Here is an 18,293-nt window from a genome sequence, read left to right as displayed (position 1 = left end):
TTGTGAGACTAGCCAAGAGGAAAAAAGAAGCATACATGAGGTCTAGGCTACTAAAGACAGACAAAGCTTTGCTAGAATATGGGGAATGTAGACTGAGTCTGATACGAGGGATTAAGAGGGCTAAGAGAGGTGAAAGAAATGAGTTATTGCTGGAAAACACGGTTCAGGAAAATCCCAAAGCCTTTTATTCATATATGAAGAGCAAGAGGGTAACGAGAGAAAGGATTGGCCCAGTAAAGGACAAAGAAGCAAAATTATGCACTGAGTCAGAGAAAATTGGTGACATTCTTAACGAGTACTTTGCTTCGGTATTCACCAAGGAGAGGGACATGACAGATGTTGAGGTTAGGGACAGATGTTTGCTTACTCTAGGTCAAGTTGACATCTGGAAGGAGGAAGTGTTGGGTATCCTAAAAGACTTTAAGGTGGGCAAGTCCCCTGGTCTGGATGGGATCTATCCCAGGTTGTTGAGGGAAGCGAGAGAGGAAATAGCCGGGGCCCTAACAGGTATCTTTGCAGCATCCTTGGACACGGGTGAGGTCCCGGAGGACTGGAGACTTGTTAATGTTGCCCCCTTGTTTAAGAAGGGTAACAATGATAATCCAGATAATTATTGACCAGTGAGCCGGACGTCAGTGGTTGGGAAGCTACTGGAGAAGATACTGAGGGATAGGATCTATTCCCATTGGGAAGAAAATGGGCTTCTCAGTGATAGGTAACATGGTTTTGTGCAGGGAAGGTCATGTCTTACCAACTCAATAGAATTGTTTGAGGACATGACAAAGTTGCTTGATGAGGGAAAGGCTGCAGATGTCATATACATGGACTTCAGTAAGGCATTTGATCAGGTTCCCCATGGCAGGCTGATGGAGAAAGTGAAGCCACGTGGGGTCCAGGGTGTGCTCGCTAGATGGATAAAAAACTGTCTAGGCAACAGGAGACAGAGAGTAGTAGTAGAAGTGAGTTTCTCAAATTGGAGACCTGTGACTAGTAGTGTTCTACAGAGATCTGTTGTTTGTGATGTACGTAAATGATTTGGACGAAGTTGTAGGTGGTCTGATCAGCAAGTTTGCAGATGACACTAAAATTGGTGGAGAAGCAGATAATGAAGGGGACTGTCAGAGATTACAGCAGAATGTAGATAGACTGGAGAGTTGGTCAGATAAATGGTAGATGGAGCTCAATCCGGGCAAATGCGAGGTGATGCATTTTGGAAGATCTAATTCAAGGGTGAACTCTTACAGTAAGTGGAAAAGTCCTCGGGAAAATTGATGAACAGAGAGATCTGGGTGTTCGGGTCCATTGTTCCAGCAAGTCAATAGGATGGTCAAGAAGGTATACGGCAATGCTTTCTTTCCTCGGACGGGGTATTGAGTACAAGAGTTGGCAGGTCATGTCACAGTTGTATAAGACTTTGGTTCGGCCACATTTAGAGTACTGTGTATAGTTCTGGTCGCCACATTACCAAAAGGAAGTGGACGCTTTGGAGAGGGTGCTGCGGAGGTTCACCAGGATGCTGCCTGGTATGGAGGGTGTCAGCTATGAAGAGAGGTTGAGTAGGTTCGGATTATTTTCATTAGAAAGATGAAGATTGAGGGGGTCATGAGTGAGGTCTACAAAATCATGAGGGTTGGAGACAGGGTGGATAGCAAGAAGCTTTTTCCCAGAGTTGGGGACTCAATTACTCGGGGCCTTGAGTTCAAAGTGAGAGGAGGAAAGTTTAAGGGAGATATGAGTGGAAAGGTCTTTACACAGAGGGTGGTGGGTCGCTGGAATGTGTTGCCAGTGGAGGTGGTAGACGTAGACATGTTAGCGTCTTTTAAGATATATCTGAACAGGTACATGGATGGGCAGGGAACAAATGGACACAGACCGTTAGAAAATAGATGACAGGTCAGACAGAGGATCTTGATTGGCGCAGGCTTGGAGGGCCAAAGGGCCTGTTCCTGTGCTGTAATTTTCTTTGTTCTTTGTTCATAATACAACATATGTATGCAAATTCAGTGTCACTAGCATTCACAAAGCAGAACTTGCTGGAGAAACTCAGCAGATCTCGAAAGATCTGTGATGAGGGAAACAGAGTGAATTCAGCAGCTCCACAGACCCCGCCTACAACAGTTTCTGTTTTAGCTTCAGATTTCCAGCGTCTACAGTTCTTTGTTTTATTTTTGCATTTCGTACTGAATTGTTTTATCTGGCGAGCTATCATTTTACATCTTACTTGTAATCTAATACCGTTGATGGTGTTTTTCTGTTGCTAGAAGGTCCAGCAGAATTATTTGAGCAGATTACAGGCCGTTCAGTTCTTTCTTGGAGACTGAAGGGTGTCACAGATCAATTCCATGTGTGGGTCAGTTTCTGAGGCAATTGCTTTAAAATGAATCACATTCTTACATGGCACTTTCTTAATCATCACACTGGTAACGGAAAAATGTGCTGTACAGTTATAACCATTTATTTCTCCAGAGAATCGAACATTATTCAGCTCTCATTCACTTTCTTACATCCAGCCTGATGATAATTCTGATTCTCGCCTGGGGAAGCTGCACTTTTGGTCGGCTCAGTGGTCATTGACATCCCAGCTTCAGGCTGCTGATCGCTGGCGTTCCCGCTTCGGAGGCTCGGAGTTGAAGGTCGGGGATGGGTGTTGGAAGCTGAGAGAAGGATAGAAAAGAAGGAGAAATGAAGAAAAAGAACAGGCAGAGTGGACAAGCTCTGGTTGGAGAATCCCATCCCACTGCCATTAACAACATAATGGGCTACAAAGCAAAGACAAAAAGAATCGTGTGCAACAGTATATCCCCCCTGATTAAGATCAATGAATTCTACACTAGCTGAGAACAGAAGGGCAGTAAAAAGACGTCACCTATCCCAACAATATCCCAATACACGGGCAACACCCAGATCTGCCTTCTTCAGAGCAACCCCACAGAAAGTGACCGGGCACTCAGACCCTGCATGGACCAGCTAGTGGGAGTAATCACAAACATTTGCAACCCCTCCTTTCTGCAATCTGAAATCCCCATCTACTTCAATAATCCCACCATTATCCTAGTGCCAAAGTAAAATCATGCAGTGTGCCTCAATGACTACCGCTCAGTGGCTCTGACCTCCACAATTATGAAGTGCTTGGACAGGTTGGTCATGGCTCACATCAACTCCAGCCTCCCGGATTATCTTGATCCTTTAGAATTCACCGACCAATGCAACAAATCCATGGCAGATGCCATCTTCCAGGCTCTACACTCCTCCCTGGAACATCTGGACAAAAAGGATAGCTATGTCAGTCTCCTTCTTATTGACTACAACTCCACCTTCAACTGCACAATTCCAAACAGACTCATCACCAAACTGTGGGACCTAGGTCACTGCTCCCCACCAACTCTCCGTGAATGCATTCTCTACTTTCTGACCAACAGACCACAGTCAGTCATGACAGGGAATGACACATCATATACAATTATCCTCTAAAACAAGTTTGCATACTCAGGCTCATGCTGTACTCCTTATACACACAGACTATGAGGCCAAATTCTGCACCAACCCTATTCAAAAGTTTATTGATGACACCACTGTTGCAAGTCTGATCTCAAACAATGATGAGATGGGTACAAGAAGGAGGTAGGGTGCTTTACAGCATAGTTTAAAGACAACAGTCTCGCATTAACATTAGGAAAATGAAGGAGTTGTTCATTGATCTCAGGAAGTGGATTGAAGGCCATGCCACAGTCTGAATCAATGCTACTGAGGTGGGGTTGTTCGAGACCATTAAGTTCCTGGGAGTGACAATCACCAAAAATATGTTCTGCTCAACCCACATTGACACTACAGTCAATAAAGTACAACAACGCCTCTACTTCCTCAGGAGGCTAAGGAAATTTGGCGCGCCTCAGACTGACAAATTTATACAGAAGCACAATAGAAAGCATCCCATCTGGTTACATCACAGTTTGATATGTTAACTGCTTCTCCCAAGACCACAAGAAACTACAGAGAGTTGTAAACACAGACCAATCCATCACACAAACCAACCTCCCACCTGCAGATTTCATCTGTTCTTCCAGCTGCATCGGAACAGCAGCCAACATAATCAAAGATCCCTCCCATCCTGGTTATACTCTCTTTCACCCACGTCCGTCAGGCATACGTTATCAAAGTTGAATTCGTGTCTGAACAGATTAAAAAACAATTACTTCCCCACTGTTGTCAGATGTTTGAACTGACATCTTAAATGTGAATGGCGATCTCTCTCTGCACCTTCCCAGTTGCTGTAACACAGAATCATGCACTCTGTTCTATTACCCAGATGCAGTTCTATTGTATGATCTGTCTGTAATGCATGTAAAACGCCACTTTTCACCCTCACTCAGCTCACATGATGGGAATAAATCAAATCAAATCAAATCAAATCAAATCAAGGGATAGTGGGAACTGCCGACACCGGAGAATCTGAGATAACAAGGTGTAGAGCTGGATGAACACAGCAGGCTAAGCAGCATCAGAAGAGCAGGAAAGCTGACTCTTCGGGTCTAGACCCTTCTTCAGAAACTCATTTTCTGAAGAAGGGTCGAGACCTGAAGAGTCAGCTTTCCTGCTCCTCTGATGCTGCTTGGCCTGCTGTGTTCGTCCAGCTCTACACCTTGTTATCTCAAATCAAATCAAGGTTGCTCTCATCGAAATTATTCCATCTAAGTTGATCTTCAACATTGATCTATCCTTCATTACATCACAGTTTCAATTGGCAGATTGTCTCTCAGGGGTGTCTGATGCTCATTCTGGGATACTGTCCACAAACCTCAATGGATTTCACTGCCTCTTTCATGTTAACATGCAAAGCTGGAACATAATTCAAGAAATGAGATCTTCCCAATCAATCCCAGCTGAATGAACATTGTACAATATTGGGCAACCCATCATTGGGATCAGTGCATTCTAGACCATGGTGCTGACAGCTGTACAATTTCCTCTGCAATCCCATTTGACAAGCTCTCAAACCCTTTTCAGTGGGTCTTTTAATTAAAAATGTTTGTGAGACCACTTTAGTCACTTGTTTTTGATGGCAGCTTGTGTAATTTGGTATCAAATTATTTTATTCGATTTGCTGTGTTTAAGTGCTTTGTCATTGTTTTCTTACATTTCAGATGCAATATCATTTTGACAGGTGCTGTTTCCTTATACCTGGTGCGTGATGCACCATTTCAATGTTCATTTAAATACATTGGGCCTGCACCTGGATCTTGCTTGAACTCACCTTGTTTGGGCCACATCTCGAAAACACTGTATTGTTCCATAACAAATATATTTAGCTGAGCTAAAACTAGTGAAATTTCTGTACAGTACAGGATTAATCTCATTCGTGCATATCAAAGGTGGTTTCTCAGATGTCCTGATTGCTGGCATCATAAACTCCTCATCCTTACCTTGCACTAAAACTGCAGGGAAATGCCAACTTGAAGTTTCATTGTCCGACAAACGCATTAATATCATTCAATTGTCCTCAAATACCTTGTGGTCACACTGAACCGACGATCAGAAGCAAGTTCCTGCTGGAGTCATCCCCTTCAGTTTTCACAAAACTAACATTATCTGAAAATGAAAGCTATTTATTTCATTGTTACCTCATTGAGTTGCTTTGGGATTCTCCTCTTCCAATATTTGATCCCATAGCTTTTCTGTTATGCAAATCATTGTGCCTCAAAATATATTTAATTAGCATTTCCCTTAAGTTCCATGCAGGTTTTATTTCATGACAATATTATGAACAGAATATGACACATCCAAGAAACACTGCAACAAATTTACCAAGAATTTTTCATTGTTCACAAATCCCAAATATTGACTGCACCTTGACTGAAGAAATTTATCATCCCCTCCGCCCATATTAGCTGACCCATCAATATAGAACCCAAGTTCAAGATTCTCCTACTAACGGAAAGCAAACGACTTCGAATCAATATTGTTTCCAAGAATGTTGCACATTTGAAAAAAAAAACATGCTGTTTGCTTTATCGATTATCCATAAATCACCGACTAATTCTTCTAAATGAATCCTTGTTGGTCAACACTCTCACCTTGACGGCTCGGAATAGTGTGATGATACTGTGCCTTTAAGAGATGTGCTGTTCCTTGTGTAGAGGGCTGTTGTCACAGTGGTGTAGAAATGTCTCCTTCAGACGGGCAGTTGGTAAAGAGCTTTGAGTTCTCCCTGTATTAGAATCATGAGTGAACAGGGTCAGGAGGCTTGGTTTTGCTTTCAGTGTGTTGGTGATTTTTGCTGGCTGCAAGAGCTTAAAGTTTGAGTTCCCTGTTGTGAGAGTGAGGGCTTGGACAGAGAGGCTTCATCTTCGAAATCACAAGGGGCAAATTGTTTCTTTTGGTGTTTCTTTCTTCTGGACTGGAGAGAGACAGAATGTGGGAATAATGATTGGGCTGATGAACTGTCTTTGCCAAGTGAGTGTTTACTGCACACTGCCAAAATAATGCTGCTTAGTTGGTGATTAGTGGTTCAATAATTCATTCTCTTATTCAGTGTTTCAGTCAGGTAAAGTGATACTAAATCTTTTTGTTGTATTTTAAGTGTGTGAGAAGAGGAAAGTGTGTTTTTTACAAAAGCTGAACAGTGGACAAATCGAATCATTCCTGGAACACAGCACCTTATACTTGTCTTCAAGAAATATAGAAGTTAGTTTCTATGCTATCTCCATGACATACATTTTGTTGGGTTGGGAGAGGGACGGTGGGAGTAGCGTGATCTGGACTGCTCTCGCCCATAACAGTGGAGATGAAAAGTGAACTTCTGCCTTGGAACTCAGTCTGTCACGTGACCACAGTGGAATCAGGGCAACCGTTACATTTTCAATCGCCCCTCTCCCATTGTAAGTATGTAAACTGTAGTAAGGATAAGTATTGCTTAAACAAGTGACTCACAGGCATTCAAGTCAAATCTAAACTCATTCAGCCACTCAGTTAAAAATCTCTTTGACAACCTTCAATCTCTCTGACTCCTCCTTCCTCTGATTCCCTCAGTTATTCCACGTAGAATGCATGACCTTTGGCACTACAACTTCTTTACACCCTCGTCATTGTTCCACAGACATGTACTTCACCGAAATTGTTCCACCTGTCCAGGATCCATGTGGAAATTTCATACAACACATCATCATTCCCTAAGTCAATGAAACAACCAGGGTGTGTAATATGTGCAATGTGACTTGACCAAAGGATGTGAAGGCCAGACAGTCTACACATTTTCCAGCTATGACTCCCACAGCTCCCAACATCGGCCATCCCTCCCACTACTCCTCGCAAAACAAGGGACAGTGTCATGAGGGAAATTCTCAGGGTTACTCTGAATGGCACTGAATCAGTGACTCACCAGAGGGTACCTCACACTAAAATCTAATTTTGTTGTTAGAACCAGGCTTACGGGTCGATCACTGAAGGGTTGGGATAACATTTGGTGAAAACTAGTTAAAGGTTAATTTCAGTACTCCATTATAGGTTAAGGTTTCAATTAGCATTTACGGTAAAATACCAAGATTTCAGGGGATGGTTAGGCATGGGTGCTGTTCAAGCTGAACACAATTTTTGACATGAATTTTGAACTCTCAGTTGGATAAATATAATTATTAACTTGAGGGTGAGGATGGAGTTGGAGGCAATTTTTTTATATTTTGGAGTTTGGATACAATCTCAATTAGGAATGTGGTTTGAATGGTGCTTAAATTCAGTGTGAAGTTAAAATTTCACCTTCAAATTCAGCATTAATTTTAGGGATAGGGTTATAATTAATATCAGGGTTAGCATGAGATTCAACCTAGATTTTCAGTTCCAGCGAGAACAGTGGTTTAATTTACAGCTCGGTTTGGGTTAATGATAGATTTAACCTTCAGAACATTCAGCTATTCTTAAGGTTAGGTTTAGTGATCAGCGTGTAAGTTGGACTTTTGCTTGGTGCGATTCAGGGTTTGTCTAATTTGCAATGTTCTGTTTGATGGTAAGGAATGTCATCATAAGTCTCCATGTTGCATTAAGTAAAATGTAGCTCTCTATCAATGAGGGAGATGCGAACCAGGTCAAGGTCAGTGAAGGAAATGATGTATTGGGAAGGGTTGAAATTTGATGAGAAAGCTGGATAGAACATTGTGTGTAAAGAGACAAAAAACATATTCCAGATGAGATGCGTGGAAGGGTCTTGTAAAAGATAGAGTCAAAATTCGGGCAAAAATGAACAGTGTTCCCGAGACATGGGGAAGGTGACAGAGGATTGGAATATTGCAACTGCCTTATTCAAGAAAGATTGTCAATATAAAACAAGAAATTGCAGGCCAGAAAGGTTAACAATCTCTAGAAACGTGTAGAAACCATAGGATAGAATTGTTAGTAAATGGAAAACGGCAGCTTTATGAGATAGAATTAGCATGGATATCAAAAATGGAATTTGTGTAAAATAAATTTGTCAGAGAATTTTGGAAGAGGAAATAGAAAGCCTCAATGAGGGCGGCAGTGTTGACATGTCACCTCCAACATTTTGATGGCTTTGCACCATTCCTTGTCATGTATATAACTGGGAAGCTGTGATGTATTTGACAGTAATGGACTAAAAGCACTCGGACACGTACCTCAGTTGCTCAGTCAGTCTGTTTCTTTATCAGTCGAAGCATTGATTTGATGGGATACTGCATTGCACTCATGAGCTGCTCTCGAAACTTGGACTGCAACGTTCCATAAATGAATGTGTTTGTGCAGCAACTCAAATTACACAGCATCGATCCAACTCTTTGGAATATGAATTCAGAATTGTTATATTTCCTCATATTTGCACCTGTAATGTTATGATACATAATTTCTACAGCACGCACCAACCACAGAAGAATGAAGCTGCTGGGTATGCTGAAGAGCAAAATCACAGACCTCCTCCTACTCACCATTTCTGCATCACTGCAATTATCTTTGGTGTTCTGACCTCTCAGCCTCTTACAGATGTGACTACTTACTAATATATGTTTTATGGTTAGAGTGTTCAGCAACAACATTAAAACAAATGGAAGCAATGGAGTTGAAATTTTATCAAAATAATTAAATAACACCCATCCAGTATCAGTATGATATCTTGGTTTTATGTAACACAACCATGGCACATTGTCTATTACATCTCCAGGTTCCAGTATAAAGTCCTGAGGTATGTTTTTTAAACAGAGGAAACAACCTGTTGTTGCTAAGACCACAGCTGCTGTTCTCTCTGCGCAATACTTTGCCCTTAGGCCCTGACAACAAATAGCCACAAATCGATCAAAGGTGAAATTAACGGTGAACCAGACTGAACAGTCCAAGGTCACACAAGGCAGAGCATGGATAACACTTCGCACAGGTCTAATGAGAAAGAAAGATGATGGGAAATAGTAACAAGTGATTCTCCACAGTATAACGTCTGTGATAATAAATAATACATACGACATTGCCATCACCAACAGGTAGCGAGTGGTACAAGTAGAAAGGCCACATTTTCCATGAGACAGGATCAATATCACCACTAAATTAACTGTAAGGGAGAGAGAAAGACAACAGAAATGTGTGTGAAACCATTCTCTGTGACAATAATGCACTGCAATGGCTTGGCTTTTGTAGATCAAAACTTACACATTCAGAACTTTATCGTGGAGGGCTGTATCAGCAGGAATTACAAATGAACAAAATAAATTAAAACAATTTTAGATGGTAATTTCATCATATAACAGATGAAAACTACCAATCTGGCAATGATGTCATTACCTGCCAAAGCATTTTTAAAGCTATCCACCAGATCCCCTGCCTCTTCAGTTTAATGTCACAGCTTGCTGCAATTGTTGCATGAAATATAAGCTTGTTTTCCTTAGATTTCCAATGAATTTTGATGGTAGAAATTGAAGAGTTTTCTCTGAGCTGGACCAGATCTGAAGCCTCTGTCTCTTTGAAACTTCTTCCCAGCTTGATGCTGAATGCTAATTATGACATTGTTGGCAGGAAAATGTTCTCTTTAATTTGTAATTGGTCATTAGTGCAGATACCAATGGGCTTCTTGTTGTCTCTCTGTGCCCACACACCACTGAATCACCTGCAACTCAAACCTCGGTTACTGCTTGTGTAAAATATTGCTTACACAATGCTTGCAGTGTCTGCCAGGTTCATTCCTTTCAACCAATACAGCTAACCCCTTCAAGCACTGTGTTTTAGAACAGTCCTTTATCTCTTTCAAGCATAGTCTTCAATGATGCAAAATTTTAAGTAAAAGACACAATCCTTGCAGATATTATTCTAACATCATTGTAGAATTATGTACTGTTTGCACCTTTTGTGCGAGAGCACTCAGCTTTATCTGACTCTCAGTGTTCTACAGTCTCTCAGCATCGAGATAATCTGCTCATATTGTTCTTCCTGCTAAATGTGACCATCTCAGATTGCACAAATCATGCTCCATTTCCCGTAGCATTGCATATTCGTGTAGCTTATCTGTCTTTATTTGAAGCCTCTTTCTGTCCACTTCACAACATCATCTATTTTCAGTCGGCAGCAAAAACCAATCACCTATCTATTCCAAAATGATAGCATCGACATTGTAAGTGTTTAATTTCTGCAATAAATTATGATGCTGCACCTTATGAAGTGCCAGCTGAAATTGCAGTCCTGCTCATCCACTCTGTCACTTTTATCACGGTAGTAGTCAATATCTCCAAGAACTCCAACAGATTGGTCAAACATATTTTCCAAGGGAGAACATTTTGTCAACTGCTCTCTAAATTCCACTTTCTGCCTCCCTTTTTTTACTGAGCGACGTGGATTTGCTATCTTCTAATTAAATGAGGCCGACCCTGAAACAAGGGCAGTTTTGGAACATTTAAAACAATGTAAGGCCAATCTCAGATGATATTATTACCTCAATTACCTTGAACAGTTTTTTGGGACATTCCTGAGTTCCTCAATCGCTTCCTTTCCTTTTTTACAACTGTAACTGTTACAGGGAAGATTGATCCAAAATACCAATTCAAATCAACATCTTTTTCCGTATTTAACACTATTAATTCTCGAGTCTCACACTGTGCAGGGCTAACACTCGTATTGGGAAATGCTTTTTAAATAGAATCTGTTATTATCTATTTTTATACTCTTGGCTCTCTTCTCTTGAACACTATTCGTTACCACATTCTTTTTTTGTTCTTTTTTTTTTCTCCATTTTATCCAATCTTCTGAATGATGGGGTTGTTTTTGACAATGACATGCATTTTGTTTCTTTTTCCAATACTTTTAACTGGTTTCATTCAGTTTGGATGATGAGTCCATCACCTGGACGATGCTTATTCATTGGACTTGATGCTGCAGATTTCCCAGTGACTGGACAGTCATTATGCCAGTATAGATAGGATTTGAGCTTGAGAAGTCCACAGATTCCCCGTCATAGCACATTCTGAAGCAATAGTCGTGGTAGTGTACCAGCGGTAGTGCCCCAACTCGAAGAAGCCTGGCATCAGGTTGCAGCTATTTCTGAAGCGTGTAATATCATCTCAGAACTGGCTGAATTGTAAATAACTAGTACACTGAAGACATTGACATGCCTGGATCATTCCGATGTCTGTATCTAAAGTGATTTAAAGTACATTCAGACTATTAGTACATGGTTTACCTCCTGACCAACCATTGAATTGACTTAACACTTATATCACCCACCTACAACTACACTGCCCTCAGCCCCCTTATAACTCTAAGACATGAAAACACTTCCCTTCTTCACTGCCTGACCCAGACCCGACCCTCGTACACCACAGGGAACCATTCCCCAGCATCCCACATGGAACTGACCCACACTGCCCTCCTGCATCTGAACTGACCACATCTCCACCCAGGTGGACATGACAAAACACTCCCCCAGAACACTGTCTCACCCAAAGGTGAAGGTGAACACTGTAGCAACATTGTCCAGGTGTTTATCTGACAATAATTAGTTAAACATGAAAAAAGGAACACATTTCATTCAGTACAATTATAAAAAAAGATCAGAAATGTTAATCTTGCTGCAATATTTATCATCTATAAAATATGCAGAGGCTGCTGCTTTGACTGCGATTACCAAAACATTAATTTGGAAATAGAACTAAATTGTTTCTTCCAGGTAATAGCCCGCATACAAGGAAATCTTTCAGTGACACATCCCAATAAAATATGTCTTCAGGGTCAGGTATCTACTGCCTCGCGTTCTATTCAGCGCATTTCTAAACAGAATGATTTCCTATTCATGTACGCCATTCACATTGGTTAACTTTACATTTTAGTAATGTATCGTTGAGAGAAGTCTACAATAATATGTACACCACCTGCCCCACCCAGTGTCTGGTATCAGACTGTGAGTTGCAAACTGATGTTCATTTTTGATTGCACCCCCGCCCACGGCCGACGCCGACGGAACCCTGCCCACGGCCGACCACTTCGTCGCTCTGCCCACAACCTCTACAGCCAGCAACCCCAGAGGAGACAGCCACACTGAACCCTGCCGCATCTTCACCATTCCACCAGACCTTCCACTAACTGAGGACGAACGGTCAGTCCTTAGTAAGGGGCTCACCTTTGTCCCCCTACAACCACACATCAACGAATACCAGTCACGGTTGGGCATAGAACAGTTTTTCCGCCGCCTTCACCTCCACGCCTTCTTCTTCAACCGGGAACCTAACCCTCCCTCCACTGACACCTTCACCCGCTTCCAACACAAGTCCTCCTCCTGGACACCACCCCCAGGCCTCCTACCTCCCCTCGACTTGTTCATCTCTAACTGCCGTCGAGACATTGACCACCTCATTCTCTCCACCCCTCTCACCCACTCCAACCTCTCCCCCGCAGAATGGGCAGCCCTCCGCTCCAACCCCAACCTCACCATCAAACCCGCAGACAAGGGTGGCGCAGTGGTAGCATGGCGCACTGACCTCTACATCGCCGAGGCCAGACGCCAACTCTCCGACACCACCTCCTACCGCCCCCTCGATCATGACCCCACACCCGAGCAGCAAACCATCATCTCCAACACCATTCATGACCTCATCACCTCAGGGGACCTCCCACACACAGCCTCCAACCTCATTGTTCCCCAACCCCGCAGGCCCCGTTTCTATCTCCTTCCCAAAATCCACAAACCTGCCTGCCCTGGTCGACCCATCGTCTCAGCCTGCTCCTGCCCCACCGAACTCATCTCCACCTATCTGGACTCCATTTTCTCCCCTTTGGTCCAGGAACTCCCGACCTACGTCCGTGACACCACCCACGCCCTCCACATCCTCCAGGACTTCCAATTCGCTGGCCCCCAACAACTCATTTTCACCATGGACGTCCAGTCCCTATACACATGTATTCCACATGCAGATGGCCTCAAGGCCCTTCACTTCTTCCTGTCCTGCAGGCCTGACCAGTCCCCCCTACCAACTCCCGCATCCAGCTAGCCGAACTCGTCCTCACCCTCAACAACTTCTCTTTCGATTCCTCCCACTTCCTACAGACTAAGGGGGTGGCCCTGGGCACCCGCATGGGCCCCAGCTTTGCCTGCCTCTTTGTAGGTTACGTGGAACAGTCCCTCTTCCGCACCTACACAGGCCCCAAGCCCCACCTCTTCCTCCGGTACATTGATGACTGTATTGGTGCCGCCTCTTGCTCCCCAGAGGAGCTCGAACAGTTCATCCACTTCACCAACACTTTCCACCCCAACCGTCAGTTCACCTGGGCCATCTCCAGCACGTCCCTCACCTTCCTGGACCTCTCAGTCTCCATCTCAGGCAACCAGCTTGTAACTGATGTCCATTTCAAGCCTACCGACGCCCACAGCTACCTAGAATACACCTCCTCCCACCCACTCTCTTGCCAAAATTCCAACCCCTATTCCCAATTGCTCTGCCTCCGCCGCTTCTGCTCCCACGATGAGGCATTCCACTCCCGCCCATCCCAGATGTCCAAGTTCTTCAAGGACCGCAACTTTCCCCCCACAGTGATCGAGAACGCCCTTGACCACGTCTCCCGCATTTTCCGCAACACATCCCTCACACCCTGCCCCCGCCACAACCGCCCAAAGAGGATCCCCCTCATTCTCACACACCACCCCACCAACCTCCGGATACAACGCATCATCCTCCGACCCTTCCGCCATCTACAATCCGACCCCACCACCCAAGACATTTTTCCATCCCCACCCTTGTCTGCTTTCCGGAGAGACCACTCTCTCCGTGACTCCCTTGTTCACTCCACACTGCCCTACAACCCCACCACACCCTGCACCTTCTCCTGCAATGGCAGGAAATGCTACACTTGCCCCTACACCTCCTCCCTCACCCCTATCCCAGGCCCCAAGATGACTTTCCATATTAAGCAGAGCTTCACCTGCACATCTGCCAATGTGGTATACTGCATCCACTATACCCGGTGTGGCTTCCTCTACATTGGGGAAACCAAGCAGAGGCTCGGGGATCACTTTGCAGAACACCTCCGCTCAGTTCGCAACAAACAACTGCATCTCCCAGTCGCAAACCATTTCCACTCCCCCTCCCATTCTTTAGATGACATGTCCATCATGGGCCTCCTGCACTGCCACAATGATGCCACCCGAAGGTTGCAGGAACAGCAACTCATATTCCGCTTGGGAACCCTGCAGCCCAATGGTATCAATGTGGACTTCACCAGCTTCAAAATCTCCCCTTCCCCCACCGCATCCCAAAACCAGCCCAGTTCGTCCCCTCCCCCCACTGCACCACACAACCAGGCCAGCTCTTCCCCTCCACCCACTGCATCCCAAAACCAGTCCAACCTGTCTCTGCCTCCCTAACCTGTTCTTCCTCTCACCCATCCCTTCCTCCCACCCCAGTCCGCACCTCCATCTCCTACCTACTAACATCATCCCACCTCCTTGACCTGTCCGTCTTCCCTGGATTGACCTATCCCCTCCCTACCTCCACACCTATACTCTCCTCTCCACCTATCTTCTTTTCTCTCCATCTTCGGTCCAGCCTCCCCCTCTCTCCCTATTTATTCCAGATCCCTCACCCCATCGCCCTCTCTGATGAAGGGTCTAGGCCCGAAACGTCAGCTTTTGTGCTCCTGGGATGCAGCTGGGCCTGCTGTGTTCATCCGGCCTCACATTTTATTATCTTGGATTCTCCACCATCTGCACTTCCCATTATCACAGTAAAAATCATTCAACACATTTATCTCCATAAAGTAATGTCATTGATTCAGTACCTGTATCATGGTAAACAGTAGAACAGGATGTAAATATATCCTTCACTGAATGCAAACCGGAGACCAACTCAATTTTACAGAAGTTCAACTAGCGAGTTTTGAGAAGATTTGTAGCTCAGGTTGAGGTTCTGGATGTGAGTTTGCTCGCTGAGCTGGAAGGTTAGTTTTCAGACGTTTCGTCACCATTCTAGGTAACATCATCAGTGAGCTCCGACGAAGCACTGGTGTTATGTCCCGCTTTCTATTTATCTGGTTAGGTTTCCTTGGGTTGGTGATGTCATTTCAAGGAAGGACACCACTTTGATTGGGATAACACATCCATCCAAGGACAAGCCAAACAGAGACAGTGACGAGAATTCCTAGAAGCATGGCATTCCAACCGGAATTCCATCAACAAACACATTGACTTGCAGCCAATCTACCAGCCCCTGAGAAAAAGAACAGGAAATGACATCACCAACCCAAGGAAACCTAACCAGATAAATCGAAAGCGGGACTTAACACCAGCGCTTTGTCGGAGGCTCACTGATGATGTTACCAAGAATGGTGACGAAACGTCTGAAAACGAACCTTCCAGCTCAGCAAGCAAACTCACATCCAGAAGTTCGACTATTTTATGACACACCTACCTGGTATTCCAATAACACCAAGTGGAGTGTAATATATTTTCAAGACATTGTCGATCCGATAATACATTTCTATCCCAAGGGGTTGGTCTCTTTTTGATGCAGAGAATCTCACTGTGATAAACTCTGCATCAGCAGTCTCTCAGAGCACTCAATTTATACGCTGTTGGATCTCCATGAGAACATTGAGGTTACAACATCACACTTTTAAAAAGGCTAAGCATGTCGTGACAGGCAATTCCCTGTTGAGATGTAAAGGATTTAGTAACAAGATTCAGCTGTAGAATTATGATCTCAATGGATAAAACATTTGTTTTTGAAACTGTAATTTGTCAATGGTGGGATAATTCACTCAGAACCTTTAAACCCAACATTATATTCCATGCTGCTTCAGAGACATTCTCATTGAAGTATGACCATTCAGGAAGAACAATGCAAACAGAGTCAGTGAGCTGTACAGCGAGGAAGAAGGCCCTTCAGTCAAACTCACCCATGCTTATCAGATATCCTAAATTAATCTGGTCCAATTTACCAGCATTTCATCCATATTCCTCTAAACCCTTCCTATTCATGCACCAATCCAAATGCCTTTTAAATGTTATCATTGTAGCAGCCTCCCTTACTTTGTCTGACAGCTCATTCCACGCACACACCACCATCTGAGTGAAAAAGTTGCCCCCTAGGCCACTGTTAAACCTTTCCCCTCTCACCTTAAACCTCTGCCCTGTAGTTTCAGAAACTGCTGCCCTGTGAAAATGGCCTTTCATATTAACCCTGTTTCTGCCCCTCATGGTTTTACATCACCCCTCTGCTTTCAAAGCTCCAGGGAAAATATCCCCGGCCGATTTAAACTCTCCCAAATATTCGAACCTCCCAGCTAAGGCATATTCCTTGTAATTTTTTTTCTGGACCCTTTCAAGTTTCACAACATCCTTCACACAGCAGGGAGAGTAGAAGAGAATGTGGTATTCCAAAAGTGGCCCAAACAATGTTCGATACAGAGCAAAAAAAATGTTTATTTTTCTCAGAACAAGCTCCGATGTCCAGAGACATTTGAAACTAACCAGCAGAGATGGTCACTGCCTGGTCACATAGCTGTGCATGTTGACAGCTCTGTTCTTTCATTTTCCATGTAGTCCCTGTTTGCTCTGTCTTCCTCCTGTTTTAATGTGTTCTTGTTTTGCTCTGTTTTATTCCAAAGATCCAAAACAATGTAACAGTGTTTAAAATAGTAATTACTGCTCCAAACATTTGAGGAACTCAGCTCCAGGACTGAAAATACCTCAAAAAATGGTACAACTCTTACAGCCACATTTTTCCTGTCTTCTATTTCATGGTGAACTTATTTGTTTTATTCCTCTACCTTAACCTGAGATTTTCTGTTTACATTCACAAAATGATGGGTCTTCTTTGAATGTTCACAGGATGTCTGAGATTCTCACAAAGTGTCTAAGCTTGGAATTTCATGAGCATTGTATCATGAAAATGTGATTTACAGTGCATTGAGCAGATTGAACAAGAAAGTAGGCCAAGTTTATAAGGGCTGTGAGAGAACCAGTGGGGAAGTGAATGTTGCTTACAGTATGATAGCTGTGTCAGTACCTGGACTGAAGGAAAACAACATGAACATCAGCTTAGGGATAAAGTCTGTGCAATCCACCAATACCATGATCCTTGGTTGACAAGCAATACATCGTGTGAAATATATTTTCCTGAGGTCACAGCAAAATCTTGAATAAAGTGTGTCGAGAAGGATGAGACAGGAAAGGTATGAGCTGATCTGTTCGCAAAAGCACTGTCAGCGATCTGTTAGCATATCACATCACATTGAGATTTTGAAAGTTTTTTTTCTGTATCCACCAGTGCAGTAAACTAGTTGTATGTGAATAATCAAATGGTAAGGGCAGCGATGCACCAAAAGGTTGAAATAATTAATGCTTAGAAGGGTGACAGAGAAATTGACACATTAATTGCTGTGCAACATATTCCCCCATACACCAAATATTGTAAGAAAAGTGCATCAGACCGCGCTGTCAGAGCTGAGGGAACTAGATGAAAAATGGATGAAGCAGAATAAATTCACCTCATTCTTGACATGTGCCTTGGATATTGTGACAGGAGTTCTACAAAAGAGTTCAGGGAAACTGATTTCAGGAACGTTTTTGAAAGGCCTTCAGACAGAAAATGGGCAAAACAAAGATGACAAAGTGTGAGGCTGGAAGAACACAACATGCCAAGCAGCATCTTAGGAGCACAAAAGCTGACGTTTCGGGCCTAGACCATTCATCTGATGAAGGATCTAGGCCAGAAACCTCAGCATTTATGCTCCTAAATTGCTGCTTGGCCTGCTGTGTTCTTCCAGCCTCACACTTTGTTATCTTGGATTCTCCAGCATCTGCAGTTCCCATTATCTCTGATGAGCAA

Source organism: Stegostoma tigrinum, chromosome 21 (genome assembly GCF_030684315.1).
Source record: "Stegostoma tigrinum isolate sSteTig4 chromosome 21, sSteTig4.hap1, whole genome shotgun sequence".
Classification (NCBI taxonomy): Eukaryota; Metazoa; Chordata; class Chondrichthyes; order Orectolobiformes; family Stegostomatidae; genus Stegostoma; species Stegostoma tigrinum.
This window is presented reverse-complemented; position numbering follows the sequence as displayed.